This window comes from Catharus ustulatus, chromosome 8 (assembly GCF_009819885.2).
Source record: "Catharus ustulatus isolate bCatUst1 chromosome 8, bCatUst1.pri.v2, whole genome shotgun sequence".
NCBI classification, from domain to species: domain Eukaryota; kingdom Metazoa; phylum Chordata; class Aves; order Passeriformes; family Turdidae; genus Catharus; species Catharus ustulatus.
Genome location: NC_046228.1, coordinates 17847056 through 17863086, shown reverse-complemented (window position 1 = coordinate 17863086; position 16031 = coordinate 17847056). Strand labels below are relative to the sequence as shown.

Sequence of the window (16031 nt, the reverse complement as noted above, 5' to 3'; positions counted from 1 at the left end):
TGTGAAAGTCAAAAAATGCCCATATTGAAATCCCTTTAGTTACAGTTACAAGTACAGCAGTAGCTTATTCTTTATAAAAACAAATTTCTGGTATATCTGCTCTTATGCTCTAACAGCATGCTTCCTCTAAGTCCCTGACCCAGCACATCAGCTCTGCCTGATCTGAAAGTTGATTAGTGGATAGGAAGCCCTGGTCTCCATCATTTTACTGAGTGATATTTCTTAATAACATTCAGAATTTCTAGGTCAGACTTCAGTCTTACAATTGCTTTTTTGTTAAGTTGGATTAAATCTCTTATATTAGTGGAGAGCTGGAAAGAACTTACTTTATTATGATGTACCACACTGAGAGCAGAAACAGGTATAAAAGTGAACTTCAGGAATGTATGCAAGGTGAGAGATTTTAAAAACCCATATGTCTATAGACATTGGCTTGAGCTAAAAGGTTATGAATACCTTATTTATTTACAGTTTGTGGTCTTTGGATCTGGACAATGGTAAGTTATAATAAAATAGTGTAACATCCTGTTTGGAGTCATCCTGGAATGCTACAACATAAAGCTCTGCCTGTGCAATATTGAGGTATTATTTAATTAAGTTGGGCATGCCATCTACCTGAGGCCCCCAGGCCTTGAAATTCTGCTGGGTTTGCTAGAGAGAAGCTGTAGGAATAGCAGAGGATGCTGGCTATGAGTTCCCAAAGTTCCCACAGCTGACATTGGCTGCCCTGTCTTCACAAGGTGAAAGAAAGGCCTGGCTTGAAATAAAAAATCTTCATGTTTTCTTGCACCTTGTGATGACAGTATGTTATATACAGCATTCTTGAAAGAAGAGGATTAAACAGAATTAAATAGAATCTACAGCACTGTTTTCTGAACTGATACCCAGCCACTGACTCAAAGCTTGGGTAAAGGTTGGAAAATGTTTACAGAATAACTTGGGTTTAAAATGTTTTAAATTATTTACAATACTCTAAATGTTCTGAAACAAAACTGGAATTTTTCTTCTCATAAGAAGCTTGTAATTGGAGCCAGGCAAAGCAATTTTGATGCAATCAAGTCCATCAGAATGTATAAGGTTAGAACAAGAATGAAGGTGCTGGGAAATTGAAATTATTCGCAAATTCTGATTGAACTTAGTGCTTTGTTTTATACTAAAAAATAGGGATAGGGAAATTCTGGAAATAACATATTAGCTCATTTGTACAGTATTGACATGAAGTGTCAACAGAACATGAAAAACATTATTTTAAAAAGGAATTTTAAATTTTAAAAGGCCATCATTAATTTTAAATCGTTGAAATCATCACTACCACATACAGAAGACATCAGTTCTAGATCTAAAAAAGATAAAATTTTAAATTAATGAAATGTTTTCTTACTAACACAAAACATGTATTTCCTGAAATAAATACAGAAGCCTTGTTTTGTTTTAACCCCAAATGAATGATTTTCCAAGTTGCTGAAATCATTATTTACTTATCTAGAAATATTGGTGTGACCATGAGTTCTGCTGCTGAATTATATTGCCACTTTTCTGATTACCTGGTATTTAACTGACTTTAGAAATCAGTCCTATACTTATCACAGAATAAAGAGGATCTATTAGTGAACAGAACTCAATTATTTTGTTCTCCTCCTACGTTTCCTTCATATACATGGGAGGATTGCACCTCTTGGGTGTAGGTGATTGAAGTTAGCTGCACTATAAGCTCTTCCTGTAAACAATCAATCAGCCTTTCAACTAAAGAACAAAGAAAAGCATTGGTATAGGTAAGATTCCTGCCAGTGCACAAGAGACTTCTATTGATCCTCAGACCAGGTAACTGTTGATTGCAAGAGTTATTGATCTCTTGTACTTTGGTTTCTTACTGCATTGATGTCATCTGTGAAAAGAAAGAAAAATCACAGCTTAACAATAACTCTCTGGCTTTGGTTTTACCTGGATTATCTCAGGTAAAACATCATTGTAAAAGCTGAGTGGGGAGATACTCAGATAAAAATCACAGGAATTCTAGAAAATGATTAATGGAGATGCTGGAGTTACATTCCTGAAGGTCCTTTCAATTAACTTTTCTTTCACTGGATGTTTCTTTGTACCTTTGGAGGCATCTGTTTTTCCTAAGTGAATTAACAGAACAAATGCATGCTTGTGGCTGTTGTGGTGACTTGCAGATGTCCTTGTCACTGCCAGGTAGGAATCCACTAGCAGCAAGCCATGCATTTTTGGGTAGCATCCCAGTGCACTGCAGACACTGGACTGTTGTCATTTGGAGTGCTTCCCAGTTTGCCTTGCCACAGAGCGGGGAGCAGCTGAGCAGCTCCTGGATCCCTTGTGTGGGATCTTCCCAGGAGTTTATTACTGGAGTGCTGCTGCTGTGGGGCAGCTGCACAGGGCAGCCAGCCCTACAAAGTGCCTGACTGTGTATCCAGGTAAATCCTTTACTGCTGTGTGACCTTTCCCCGGGTGCATGTGCCTCTACAACTCTGGGTCTGCCCAGTATTGTCTCTCCAGATCCCTGTGCCACCAGCACCCCCTTCCCCCTGAACATACCTGTTTTGGCTCGATCCTGTGTTTGACCTGCAAGGTGTAGAGAGAGAGAAGTTGTGACGTTAGAGCCATAATAAAAGGTGAGAATTCAAATAAGCAACAAGTTAGAGTTGCAGAAATGCAGGGAGACTTTTTATCTTTTCTTCACTGCTCTAAATCTTTTATTCAGTTTTGCTCCATCTAGTGTCAGTGCTTGGGAACACGATCTAGTCTTGCAGCCCTCGACTTGTTTATATTAAATTTCACGATTCCACAGGGAAATGAACTTCATCATAGTCCCATCTTACAATACTACTTAAGCATTTTCTGGTGTCTTTGCTAAAGAAGAATGTCACAGGAGATTTGGTGGGCAGGGAAAATCCTTCACATAATTTGCCTCCATCTTTTTTCCTTCTCTGAGAGAAATTTTGTCATTCATGTCTTTTCGAATGCTCTGCCAAAATGTTCACGTGAAATTCACTGCCCTGTAGGTGTCTGTAAGATTCTGATTCTCATCTTTTCAGTCTGACCTGGGCATACTCCAGGTGAGACATAGATAGGCAGGAATCAGAGGGATTTCTTCTGTTCTGCTCCTTTTCCTCCCTTATTTATTTCTCTGGTTTGGGGCTGGGTGGGTCAGCACAGCTCTGTAAGGTAGCAGTGCCTGCCCTGTCCTGTTGGCAACGACAGTTCCTGCAAGACAGGACAGTCCAGCCTTCCCTGGCACCTTAGCTGTAATATTTTGCCACTTCCCTTGTGCCAGAAGTCCTTGAACAACCTGATACCTCTGAAGATTATTTTTATGTTCTACCACACTGACTTTTGGCAGGGCCAGTTCCCTGAGGCAGTGGAGAAGGGTGACTGCCTGAGCAGAGCATACAGCTGTGCAGACCTTTCTCTAGAGGTGGGACATCCTTTGCTCCCATGCTTTGCTCTCCTCCAGGGAGTCATGGAAGTTCATTTACAAACACTTTAAAAAGTCCATTTTTTCCTACATGGTTAGGTATTTTTCTTATCCACAGCTTCACTTCTCCTGTGCCAGCAGGAGCATTTCAATGTCTGTGTAGTAAATACCACTTGGGAGTGGGTCAGGTGTTGTTTTAATGCACATACAGAAACACATACAAAAACCTAATTGCTTTTTAGGCAGTGGTTTTCTGTGCTTCCCTTAGAAGACCATACAAATTTTCCATTGATTCTGTGAGCCTCTGCAAAGTGGCTTTAAACCCCATTTAAATCTTATGGGAAGCCTTTAAGCCCATAAACTTGTGTGAACTGCTGAGAAGTACACCATGGATCTCCAAGCATTGCAACCTAGAGGCAGAAGTCAGCATCACTTTGTGGTATCATTGATTTCTTTCAGCTTGCTATTTGTTCTCTGACAGCAGCCTGTAGAGTACACTGGAATATGGAGAATATTATAAGCAATAATCAGGTGAAAAACAAACAGTTGTGCTGATACTTAGTACAGGTTGTGCAAGGCAGAACTCTTGGACAGTAAGAGATCAGGGAATTGAAATAAAATGATGTGACAGACTGTACACATTATATTAAAAAAGGATCTCTAAAAAAGGATCTTGTTTTCTGAGATGTCACTGACAAAAGCTCCTAGGATTTTAAAATCAGTGATTCCTTTTCCCTAAGTTTAGTGTGAACTTGTGTACAGAAATTAAATGTGATACACGAAAACCTGTGAATTGGGGCTTTAATTCGAGGCTGTTCTTGTCTGACTAACACCTGTGGCACTCTTGAGTCTCCTGCCTTGAGACTCCTCTTGAGTCAAGAGGCCTTGGTTTGTGTCGGTTTTAAGCTGTCCTTTAGCTATCATAGCAGCTTTCATTCCTAGCTAATCCCATGTTGTCACTCCTCTGACAAGCCCTAGGCAACACAAAGCTATTCAGTTTATTTGGCAGAGTGATGCTGCCAGGGAGCAGGAGGATCTTTGCTTGGTGGCATCTAATATTTGGGTTACCCTGGGTGCCTGTTGACAGGGGTGAAGAGGGTACTCTTCCAGAAACATTTCTCCTTTTTTTTATTTTTTTTTTTTTTTTTTTTTTTTGTATCCAGACTTGCAGCAACTCTAGGGAAGGGTAGAATTACTCATTTAGTACTGGAATCATTTGCACCAGCAAGTCTGCCAGCAGCAACCACGATGGCTGTGGAAGGAATTGCCTCTGACAGGTGTCTGAATATTACCAGGAAAGCATTCTCCTGACTCAGCAGGTTTGGCACCAACTCTTACAATCAAATTATTTAGAGCTATTCAAGACTAGCCTCAAACAGTTGTGCAGAGGGGTAGGAAGGAGTAAGGATTCTTCCCTGTTTGGCTGCCGTGAAAAGGTCAGCGACAAAGGCAGTCCCCATATCCAAGGGGAGGACAGGTGCCCTGGGCCAGGTGCCCTCCCAGGGAATGTGGAGGGTGGCCAGAGAGGAGCAAAAAATAGCCAGAAGTGTGGCTCTGCCCATCAGGTTGGTAGCTGGCATCAGTGAGGTATGCTGTATCCTGGAAACGGGTTTAATGAATTAATCTCACCCTAGCAGTTTGTGCCATATGTACTTGTGTTGTGTGTGTATATATATATATATATATATATATATAAAAAACTGTCTTTCAGGGGTGTGTGTCTGTATTCCCTCAATCCAGGAATGGTGCTAAGGGAGCTGACAGCCTACAGAGTGTCTTACTCCTGCTGTTTAAAGCCTGCTGTCCCTGGCATAGTGCAAAGCTTAATGTCCTTGATTTTGAAGTGTGCGATAAAAAGATTAATTTTATTTTATGGAAAGGGTAACCTGAGCCAGTGACTTGTCCAAGGTTGTTCAGAAGAACAAGTTCAGCTAGACAGGGCAGTGATAGAAGTAGGAAGAAAAACCAGTTTATTATTCTAGTCACTGGTGTCTGTTGCCTCAACATAGAATGGGTATTGGCATTTTGTTTATGCAAATGTATATGTACAAAGAGTTGACACAGCCATTTCTGCTGAGATTGTTTAACATTTGCACACACATGGAGTTGTTTAGATCATCTCTACTTGTACTAAATTTATTTGCAGTAGCATGCATTATTATTGCATTAGTGAAGCTTTAAATATTTTCCATGAAGCTCAGTTTCCAGGAGCATGCTGAGCAAACCTAGAGCAGTGAGTACAGCATTCAGCCTATCGACCACCCACCAATCCCTACAGTGCTGAGTGAGGAATTGGGTCTGTTCTGGTGTATCAATGGGGCCAGACCCATCTTGTGCAGGTGATATCTGCTCAGGGAAGTGCAAATGCACTTCTGCCTAAGAGGACTGGAGCCCTCCAAGTTTGTCTTCCACTCCCATCCTCAGGACAGTTCTTCACTATTTGTTTTAGGGGCCCTGGTGGCAATATGAAGAGAGGCTCTGTAGTAAAAACAGACCTCACAGGAATAATTTGTGACTGATTTTGCAAGGCTTATTTGGATCATTGAAGAGGTTAAGTGTCATTGCTCACTCTGTTTTTCCTTATATGTAATCAATCCACTAACAACTTCTGAAAACGTTGTTGATATGATGATTGAATTGTATGTAGAATATCCTATGTCAGAGTGAAAGACCTTGTGAAGGTCTGCTTGGGAAACCAAGAGTGGCAAGTGATAGAACAGTTTAGGGCATCACTGAGGGATGTTAAGAGAATCCATCCACACAGAGGTGCCAAAGATTCTGAGGAATCTGCTTGGCTGGTCTGCTACAGATCCAAGATGAAACTGACTGCATGGTTTAAAAGGAATATTCCTGGGAGAGGAAAAGAAAAACTAGACTTGTTTTAGGAGAATAAGATAGATGCAGGCAACTTGCTGGCAGGCTGTGGGCTAAACTTACAGTGTCACTGTGAAAGCTGTCAGTATTGAGGGGCTGCAGTGCAATTCAGTGCCCAGCATCCTGGGAAACCTGTGCTCTCCACATTGACCCTTTTCCCTTGTGCACCACACTTCCAGTGACACTCTCGGACAAGGCCAAAGTTCCTTTGTTAATTTGTATTTACTTATGGAATTTTCATTTGTAAATTTTGAGACCATTTTCCAAAGGACTCTTACATGTGCCTTTCTCAACTACCCACTCTAGCATCTAAACTAGACCTCTAGTTAAGTTTATTTGTGAGCTCAGGCTCCAGTGACTACACAGTGTCTCTCATTTGCAGGTGATGGGACTCATGTCTATGTTTTTGGCTTCCTGTTTGTTAAATGATGCATTCTGCAATTCACAGTGTTATAGACCAAGCTGGACTACTTGGATCAGAAAGAACTCTTCTCCAAAACAAGATGTTTGTCTTTCTATCTTACTTTGAGCCTGTTTGAAGGATATGATATTCCCTGCCTGTCAAGCTGCAGACCTGAACATGACAAAGTTCTAGGAAAAAGACTCTTGGTTCAGATGTTTGGGCTTCCACAGTTCTGATAGTTGGAAGAAACTGCAGCTCAACATCAAAACCTGCTCATGATTGCCCAAACCTAGTCTTTTCCATGCCATCCATCTGTGATGTTTATATTTTCAAAGTGGATGATTTCTCCTCCTATGCAATGTGTGGCAGTGTTTTTAGAGATTTTTAGAACACATTAGAGGATTTTAAGGTACAGTTACATTCCAAGACCACCTCCATTCACCTAAAGAATACTATGATTCTTAAAAATATCCTGTGTTTCTCAAGCACAGTCTAGCAAAGGAGAGAGAAGTTGGTCCTTGAGAAGTCAAGAGGGAAAACATAAGAGAATATTTAGATGAGCTTTGGATAGAAAAGAAAATCATCATACGCTTGGCAAGCACCTCCCAAGCTCCTCCTCTCTTCCACAAAACATCAGAAGAACTTGTGTATTGCATTTAAAACCTGATTTTCTACTGAATTATTTGCATGGAGTCCTGCAGAACCTAGAACCAGTGAGAGGCATGAAGAATTTTGTGTGTGCTGTTGCCTAGGATGTTTTGACAACAGATTCATTTGCAGCAGGTTTAAAAATATGTACCTTTTCCTTTCTAGTAAACATTCTCTTTCCACCCTTCTCCCTTTCTCTGTATGTCTCTTTCTTTGCCTCCTGTCAAGATAAATCTGGCTGACATGCAACGTAGTTAACTCAAAATATTGCCAGCATTAAATGTGCCCAGACATTTTTATGAATACATTAAACTTGCATGAAATTTTTAGGCATTATAATTTACCAAGCTTACACCAAGATGGCATTTGATACTGACATGAGCTATTAATTAAAAAAGAGGACATTAAATAATTGTCAGTTGACATATAAATTGCTGTTTTGTTGGCTGACAGAATCTTGCCTCAAGCCTTTTTCTTCCCAAGTGTTAGTAAATATCCCGTTGAGTTTAAGGGCAACTCATTGTGAATTGATTGTTTAAATCTTAGTGTTATGTACCTGACTAAATAAAGTGGTAAATTCTGTTAATTATTACACAATAAACTGTCAGTGTCATGTGGGTGTCAAAACATTGTGTTTTAAGTATTTTGGAAATTATCAAGGGGGATGCATCCGATACTTCCTGATTTTAGTGAAAATCTGTTCTTGGAAGGGGTCACTTAGGTTCAGTACCAGCTAATTGGGGTTCTGACACAGAGGGTGATTATCTGCATCAAGACCCTCAGCTGGGACAAGGCTGAGCAGCTCCACTGGCTATGAAACTACAGTGCTGGGTGATGCCCACTCAGAGTATTTCCCAGCTAGGCAAATATTGAGTGGTTCGTGGCATTTGTAGGAATAAGGATGTAAAATTTAAAACAAAATTTGGCAGAAGGTGAATTTGGTTGAGTGTTCTCTCAGTTGCTTTAAGTTTTTGGGTTTTTTTTTTCTGAATCCTAAAGGGATGGTGTCTCAACACTGAAGGTTTCAGGTTGCATTTCCCTGAGAGATTCAGGATGGCTATATGGTTGGTTGGAATAAATCAGGTGACTTCAGATAATAGACTTCACTTTATCAGAGGGTTTTCTAGGACTAGCCACTGGTCTAAAAATTCCATGGATCAGAATTCCCTAGGGAACTGAAGCAAGTAGGTAAAATCTAAGTTGATTAGTTAATCTAAGTAATTATCATATGTCTCTCTGGAGACCTGAATAAATCCTACTAAGGGTTAGTTTATTAGGGGTATTTTAAAATGTTTCTATGGCTCTGATATCATTGTTACTGCTAGAGATTTCCTCAAAACCAGTAGAAGGCTATACTGTTTCCCCAGATTATAACCAGCATTATAGAATGCCTTAGTGACCTACCAGAGAGTAAGACATAGATGCCCTGAAGTGAATGAGAACAAAGATTTGCTAGTGAACTACTGACTACCACAGCAGAATTGAAAAGTACTGATTAAGAGGTGGCAGTGGATTTCTAGGTTTTTTCCTACTTGGCCTTAAAAGTGTGATCTTTAACATAAATAGTTTTGCTCCAATACATTGTGAAATTAGTTTCTCTCACTGGTCAGTGTCAGTGGCTCTAAGGCAAAATGTTTGTGTATTGTGTCACACTTCTAGCCTTAAGACAAGAACTTTGTCATGAAACTGGAAATTTCACTCTACCTTTTAGCAAATGCCTGTAGACTGAGGTAAGGAAACATCAAAGAGGTCAATGTAAGGTCACCATTAAAGATGTTAAATTTTGCTGCCACTACAAAGTCAGTCACTTCCCCTAGAAAGATCAGAGGATGATGTAATAAATGCTCAGACTGTCTCTGAAAGAAAATACGACACATAATAAACAGCAAAGAGAGCTAGAGAAGTCCAGCATGGAACAGTTCATAGATCATCCTGTCTGCATTTCACCCAGGCAGTAAATCTACCACTGCCTGCTGTGGTTTTTCTTGTCTTTGTCCTTCTCATCACTTTATTCTCTTTTCTCTTGACTCTGGTCTCTGGCTTTTCTGCTCTGGCTTAGCTGTTTCTGATGACTTTCCCATTCATTGTTCTGTCTATACTGTCCTGAAAGCCATGAAAGCCATGAAGTTTACCAGGTATTCTATGTTTGTTCTTCTCACCTTATCATAGTCCTAATTCATTTAGGTGAAGCCTTTTACCCAGAGTTGCTGTTATTATGCACAGTACAAACAACAACAACAACAAAATCAAGCTTCATCACAAGTGTTTGAAGGATTTGCATTTTAAAGAGTATCTCAGCTGGGTTTTCTTGTGTATTCTTGAAATGTTAAAATTCCTTTTTCCATGCAGATTCACTAGCTATCCCAGTCCTCTAGAGGCTTACTATGTGTGTTATGTGCAATCATTCAAACGTGGGGAAGCACCATGCATAACGAGAGAGAGCAATTAAAAGTTGTGCATAGCAGAAAACACAATGACTCTTACCTTCTCTCCATTTTGCCTTCTGAACCTAAAGTGAGAAGAGGAAAATGTGGTTAACTGAGAAACAAGGAACAGAGTGGTGATAGGCCTCCACAGAATTTGTGGGGAGGCAACCAGGAGACCTAGTTACAACTGGTAAAGATCCAGCCATCCTTCCGGAGGCAAAACTCTTTGATATTAGTTGTGTCATGCAACTTTCCTAAAGCCTTTCTTGATTCTTCCAGCTGGAATATCTCAGGACAATTTTCTCAGAGCTGTATGTTGGCTAATACTTTGTCTGGTTTGAGTTTGCTTGTAGCATATCCCCAGGGTATCATGAGAAACAGCTTTGAGGCTAAAGAGTAGACTTGGTTATAGTGAGATGAGAATCTGCAGTTCTAGGCAGTCCAGCAATTCAGACACTTTTTATATAGTTCTTCACTGGAAAACCAGAGCTGTTGTACACACACAATTGCTAACACTGAAGCTCAGATCTGCTGTATCAGAAGATGAAGAGAACTAGATCTATGGAAAAGGGATCAGGAGTATTTTTTTCTTACCTCCAAACTCACTGTCGATCATTTTGACTTTCATCATGCAGATTATTACTGCTACAAAACCAATTGCTAGAAGTGTTCCCAGAATAACTCCTATAATAACATATGTGTAATCTGCAAATATTGAAAACAACTCAGTGAGTATACACCACCATTAAATAATAAATACGTTCTTTGAGTTTCAGATGGAACAAAGTTTAAATACATTCCTAAAAAAAAAATGCTGAGTCAGAGTAGGTAGCTGAGAAGAGTCTGAGTCTGTTCTTTCAAACCCTTGCATATCATGAAGCCATGTGAACACAATGGGTTCAAGGGTGTTTTATGATAATGAACAATTTCAGCTTTTGGTGTGTGCAGGTCTCAGCCAAGTTTTAGAGCCAGGTCTTTCCTTTTACCCCGATAGCAAAGTCCCCCATCCACACTCCTTTGCCAATCTGCATCCTTCCAAACTGTTATTGCTGCTTCCAGATATGCACACACACATATGCACCTCCCAGTGCCTCCCCTCCTGCCTTGCCCAATGGTTCTGCGTCTGTAAGTTGTTGCTGGGAGGAGTTAGAATTTTGAAGTGTAAATTATATGTTGTGATTTGGCATCACTGTGTCAGTGGTTCAGATCCTGAACACGGGAGGGTGCCTGTGTTTAGGATCCGAGTCCCATGCTCTGTCCTCATACACATAATTTGGTGTCAGTCACATGGCAGGACTCTGCAGCACTAGGCAAGCACAAACTCACAATGCTAATCTTCTAGGCATAAAAAGTATACAAGGTCTTCTAAGGACATTCGGTTTTGTTATTTAGCCTCTAACTTCCTGTCTGGAAGTGAAAATCCCACCTTGAACTCACCTACTTCATCCTCTGGGTTTCCAGAAGCATGTACCTTTGCTCTCCAAAAATCTGGAATGGAAATATTTTAGCCTGTTAGGACATCGAGCAGAATGCCATTTCTGACTTTTTTAAAATAATTACTTCTAACAAGTCTTAAGATAGAATCTGAGGCTTTCTGCAGTAGTGAAATGTTATCAGTCAAGTTAATGAGGGCATCCTAGAAATGTGACCACATTGTACCATTTTTTGACCTGAAGAAAAAATACAATTCCAAAATTTTATATTGCTTTAGCACTGTTTCCATTCCATGGTTTTGTCACTGCAAGGCAGAGAGCTCTATACAAGAGAAGCTGCTATAAATCAAGGAAAAGATTACAGATGCACTAAAGCTAATAAAACATGCTAACAAGTGAGGATATGGCATAGCCCAACTCCCCTTTCAAGAAAACATGAATCCCAATCCTGCCTGTGGTTCCAGAATTCAGAATGTGATTTATTGCTGGCAGAGAAGAGTCTTTTCCTCTTGCAAATAAATTCTGTGGGCTGGAAGCAAACCTTTCCAGAGAATTCTGCATCAAAGTTCCCTCTTATGAAAAGGACACCTCCTGGGTCTCCCCTTCTCCATAAAGCCACTGAGCCATGGTGCCTGATGCTCAGAGTTTGCAGGCCCTCAGAATGGAGTGGCTTTGAAGAAAACAATTCATTCCCACATACTTTAGGAAGAAAACAGAATCAACATTTTTTTTTAAAAATGAGAAAAAAGAAGAGATCATGTTTCATTTGAATGTTGCTTGGTTATTACAGGAAATTGTTAAAAATGTACAGTGTAATGTTTTTTCAGTGCAAGGATATTTCCACCACAGCCTTTTCAAGTAGCTCCAAATGATGGAACTGATGTGCAGCTGCAGGAGCTGCTGGACCATGAGGTCAGGTGTGGCTCCTGCATTCCAAACCTGTGTGCTGCTGAGCTGCTGTCTCCTGCACACACTGCAGACAGAGCACAGTCACTGCTCTTTGGCCAGGGTGACAGCACATGTGGCACCTGGTGGGAACACAGCTACTGTGCACACATCATCATCGTTCATTGGCATTCCCCTCCACAGCAGGGAATTGGGAGGATTGTCTGGATGAAACCCAAGCAGAATGTCTTAAATGCACTCTGTTTTCCTACTGCTAAGGTGTCCAACATGTCCCAGCTGCTCTCCTGCACTTCTTGTGGAGAAATAATTTTATTTTATTGAGGTTTTGGGGTCTGTGCTTTCATTTGTTGTCCAGTAAAATGAATGCTATAAACATGATTGCTTTTAAACTTGAAGCATAGTCCTTACATTCCAAAACAAGGCAGTTTGGTGTCTTAACAGAAATAATCTTCTGTCTGCTTTTCAGACTGCTAAAACTCTTGAGCTGAGTGTGGGCCCTGGGGCTTCCAGGGTTATGTCAAAAAAATCTGATATATTGGGTGGCTTACAACAGATTTGTTTTTATTTCCTGGTCTCAATCACATTTCTATTCCCAAATTTTAATAAATTACAAATGAAACTTCAAAAATCTGGAGAAGAGCTTAAAAAAATCATGAGTTTTAAAGCAAAATATATTTTGGGAACTATAATTCAGAGCTGAAAGTCCATTTTTTGCCAAACTTTTCTTCATAATGAAAATATCTGGAAACTTATTTTGTACAAGCAGAAATGTTTTCTCTCCAAAACCTCCATGACACTCAAAAGAGGAGTTGTAAGAGGTAGAGAATCTGTGTTTATACAGTCTATACTAAATTACCCAAATCAAAGTTATGAAGATTAGAAAATTTAAAGAGAACAAAAAACTCTAAGGCTACACAGTGGGCATAAAAAGCATAGCTTCTGTTTTTCCATATTAAAACCCAGTCTCTTTGCTCTCGCCTATGATTTTATTTCATTATAAATTTTAAAAAAACACCTTTCTTCCATCCCCTTAATTATTCTTTGTGCTCATATGAAGAATGTTTTAAATTCAAGCATAATAAAAGTGATATTGTATTACTTTTATTATCTTAATGATCATAATACATAGACCTTAATGTATGCTTTCTAATGGAATTAAACCAGTGACAGATTATGTGTTTTATGGCAGAAATAATATTTTACATGGAATATTTTATGTAGGTCAGTTTAATATATTGAGATTAAATTATTAGTTTCTTTTTTAAAAGGGAGGGAAATTCCTGAAAACCCACAAGACTATAGAGAATATTTTTAATTCATACTTTCAATATGCTTTTAATTAAGCTTTAATATCATTTACTGGATGCTGCTTAAATACCGTTTGCTTTCCAAGGCAGTGTTAGGTGGATTCTATTTGTTTCAGTGTTTTTCTGGGTGGAAATAGGTGGATTAACTAACTCAAATACACATATTTTTCTGTTTGATCTTGATCTTATCTGCAATTTAGATCTTTCGGGGACGTACAAAAAGCTCCCATTTGGGAGGGTTAGAAATGATGCCTTAAACTCTGCAGTGCTCTGGTCCCAGTGCTGGATTTCTGACTCTGTAGAGAGTTTAGACTAACACTCCCATCTTGAATAAACCCTCTGGGCTTGCAGAGTATTTGCTCCTGTGTGGAAGAGCCTAGCAGATGAATTTGACACCCACGCTTGGGTGACTTGTGGATCACTTTTCAGAGCAGGCAGCGCCGGTGCCCTGTGCCCTGTGTGCCGTGTGCCCGGCCCGGGATGTGCGGCTGGCAGGGATGGGATGAGCCCGGAGCTGCTGGGGTACCAGGCTGCACCTCCAGCGCTGGGAACGTCTCGGTGAGTGTGCAGGGGAGGCTGCAGGCTCCTACCTTACACCTGGGGCATGGGAACAGGAGCGGAGAATCTGCGGGGGGAACTGTGCTGGAGCCAGCACCAGGCAGGGGGAGGAAGCTCTTACTGCTGCACACACAGCCCTCTCTCTGCCCCTGAGGTTACCTGCTGCCTGAGCTCTTACTGCTGCACACACAGCCCTCTCTCTGCCCCTGAGGTTACCTGCTGCCTGAGCTCTTACTGCTGCACACACAGCCCTCTCTCTGCCCCTGAGGTTACCTGCTGCCTGAGCTCTCACTGCTGCACACACAGCCCTCTCTCTGCCCCTGTGGTTACCTGCCTGTGGGTGTTTTCTTGAAAGAGCTGAGTAGCTAATAGTTGTTGTAGAGTTGTTTATTGCAAAGGCACATCAGTCTCGAAAAGCAAAGGGTCACAAGCGTTGAAGTCCATGCTAAGTTTTGGTGTAGAGCCCCAGATAGAGCAGAAGCTGCTCCTGAAGGTCCCAGCAGGGCCGATGTTGCTGGGCAGCTCCCGGCTTCTTCGGGCAATGGTGATGGCAGTGATGAGAGAGCAGGAACAAAAGCAAAAGGCAAAAAAAAATCTCTCCCCAGTGCATAGATTCTGATATACAAGTTGCTCAACAAGCTAAAGACATGAACTTGAACCATTTCTTTTTGACCTATTAGAATTCTAGTTTTTTAGCACGCCAGGTTACGTATAAACTACGCATATGGTTTATCTTGTTCTATCTACAAAATGTAAGCCATATTCTTACTTAGTTTTATTATGTCTAAAACTATGTTCTTGGAACCTCTACAGAAACACTAGTATCTAGGACTATGTTTTTCTACCTTCACTAGAACTTGTACTTCTACACTGGTATCTGAGACCTTTATTCTCTAAAGCACTTACTTACTTGCATGCTTGCTTAATCTAAAACTTAAACTTGCACCTCTACTTTATGCGGGAGTGGCTTAACATGCTTCAATCCATCCAAAGGTTTTAATTCAATTCCTGCACTGTGACTTCTCTCTGAATTCTTCAGAGAGACTCTTGACTTACAGACTCCAACAGTTACCCACTGCAAGGCAGAGCTGCTGAGGCAGTGATGGAGTCCAGATAAACACGCTGGGCTGGGAGCTGACTCTGTGATCTCGGTGTAACTCCAGGCAGGCTTAGCCCTGCCCAGACCTGCTGCACACAGAGCTGAGTCAGGCAGAAAGCAGCCTGGTGTCACGGCTTGGTTTGTGCCTGTGCTCTCTGTGACACAGTCTGCTCACACTGTGCCATGCCCAGAGGTCAGCCCAGCCAGGAAAATGGTGCAGAATGCAATTTAGGCATAAAATCAGGGAGCAGGAAGAGCTCAATTTCCCCACCGGATTAGGCGTTGTAACCCATTCCCAGGCAGAACCTGCAGTGATAAACAGCAATGTGTGCCTCATCTTTCTAAGTACACAGAACTTCCCTTAGTCCCTTTGCTTGTTACCTCCTGCTTCCATGTGACTTTTTTTTCCCTTCCTCCAAAAATTCATAATTTTCCTCATTGCAACAGCATTGCAGCAGCCAGTGTCATTTATAATCGAGGCAGCAAATAGGAAAGGAAACATAAAAATGGGGAGCCCAGAGTCAGGGAGGGCACTGCTGCAGATGTGTGGACAGCTGTGCAGACGGTGAGGCAGGAGCAGACACCCGGTACATGCAAGCTGGAATAAGTGGTGAGCATGGCTCAGGTGGGGCAAACTGCCCCTGTGGGACTCCCCAAGTGTAGGTGGTGATTGTCTGTGAATGTCTGCATGAAGCAGGGTAGACAGGAGGAGCTCCTTAGGTAAAAGCTGAGGCTATTGCCACCAGAGGGTGATGCCTGCCCCCTTCAGAGCGCCGAGGGACGGCAGCAGCTCATGGCAGTGCTGCCAGCTCCCCCTCCCCGCTAGACCACGCTGTGTTCATAGGACCCTGCTGAGGCTTCCCAGCCGTGAGCTCACTTGTTCCCGGCACCGAGTGGAGATGAGTACGAGCGGAGTAAGAAGCAGGCTGAGACAGCCCCGCTTT

General features: G+C 41.3%; 1 protein-coding gene across 3 annotated transcripts in view; it reads left to right on the top strand.

Annotated features, from left to right (window-relative positions):
• Window positions 1-16031, top strand: part of C8H10orf71 (chromosome 8 C10orf71 homolog) — a 74790-nt gene that overhangs the window by 14115 nt on the left and 44644 nt on the right. Inside the window, exon 2 of one of the 3 annotated variants that reach the window (XR_004418599.1) lies at window positions 6690-8025. The exons of the other annotated variants lie outside the window; for them this stretch is intronic. The gene's annotated coding sequence lies outside the window, so the exon portion shown is untranslated. Of the gene's footprint in view, window positions 1-6689; window positions 8026-16031 lie in introns of those variants that run through there. 3 annotated transcript variants of the gene reach the window in all.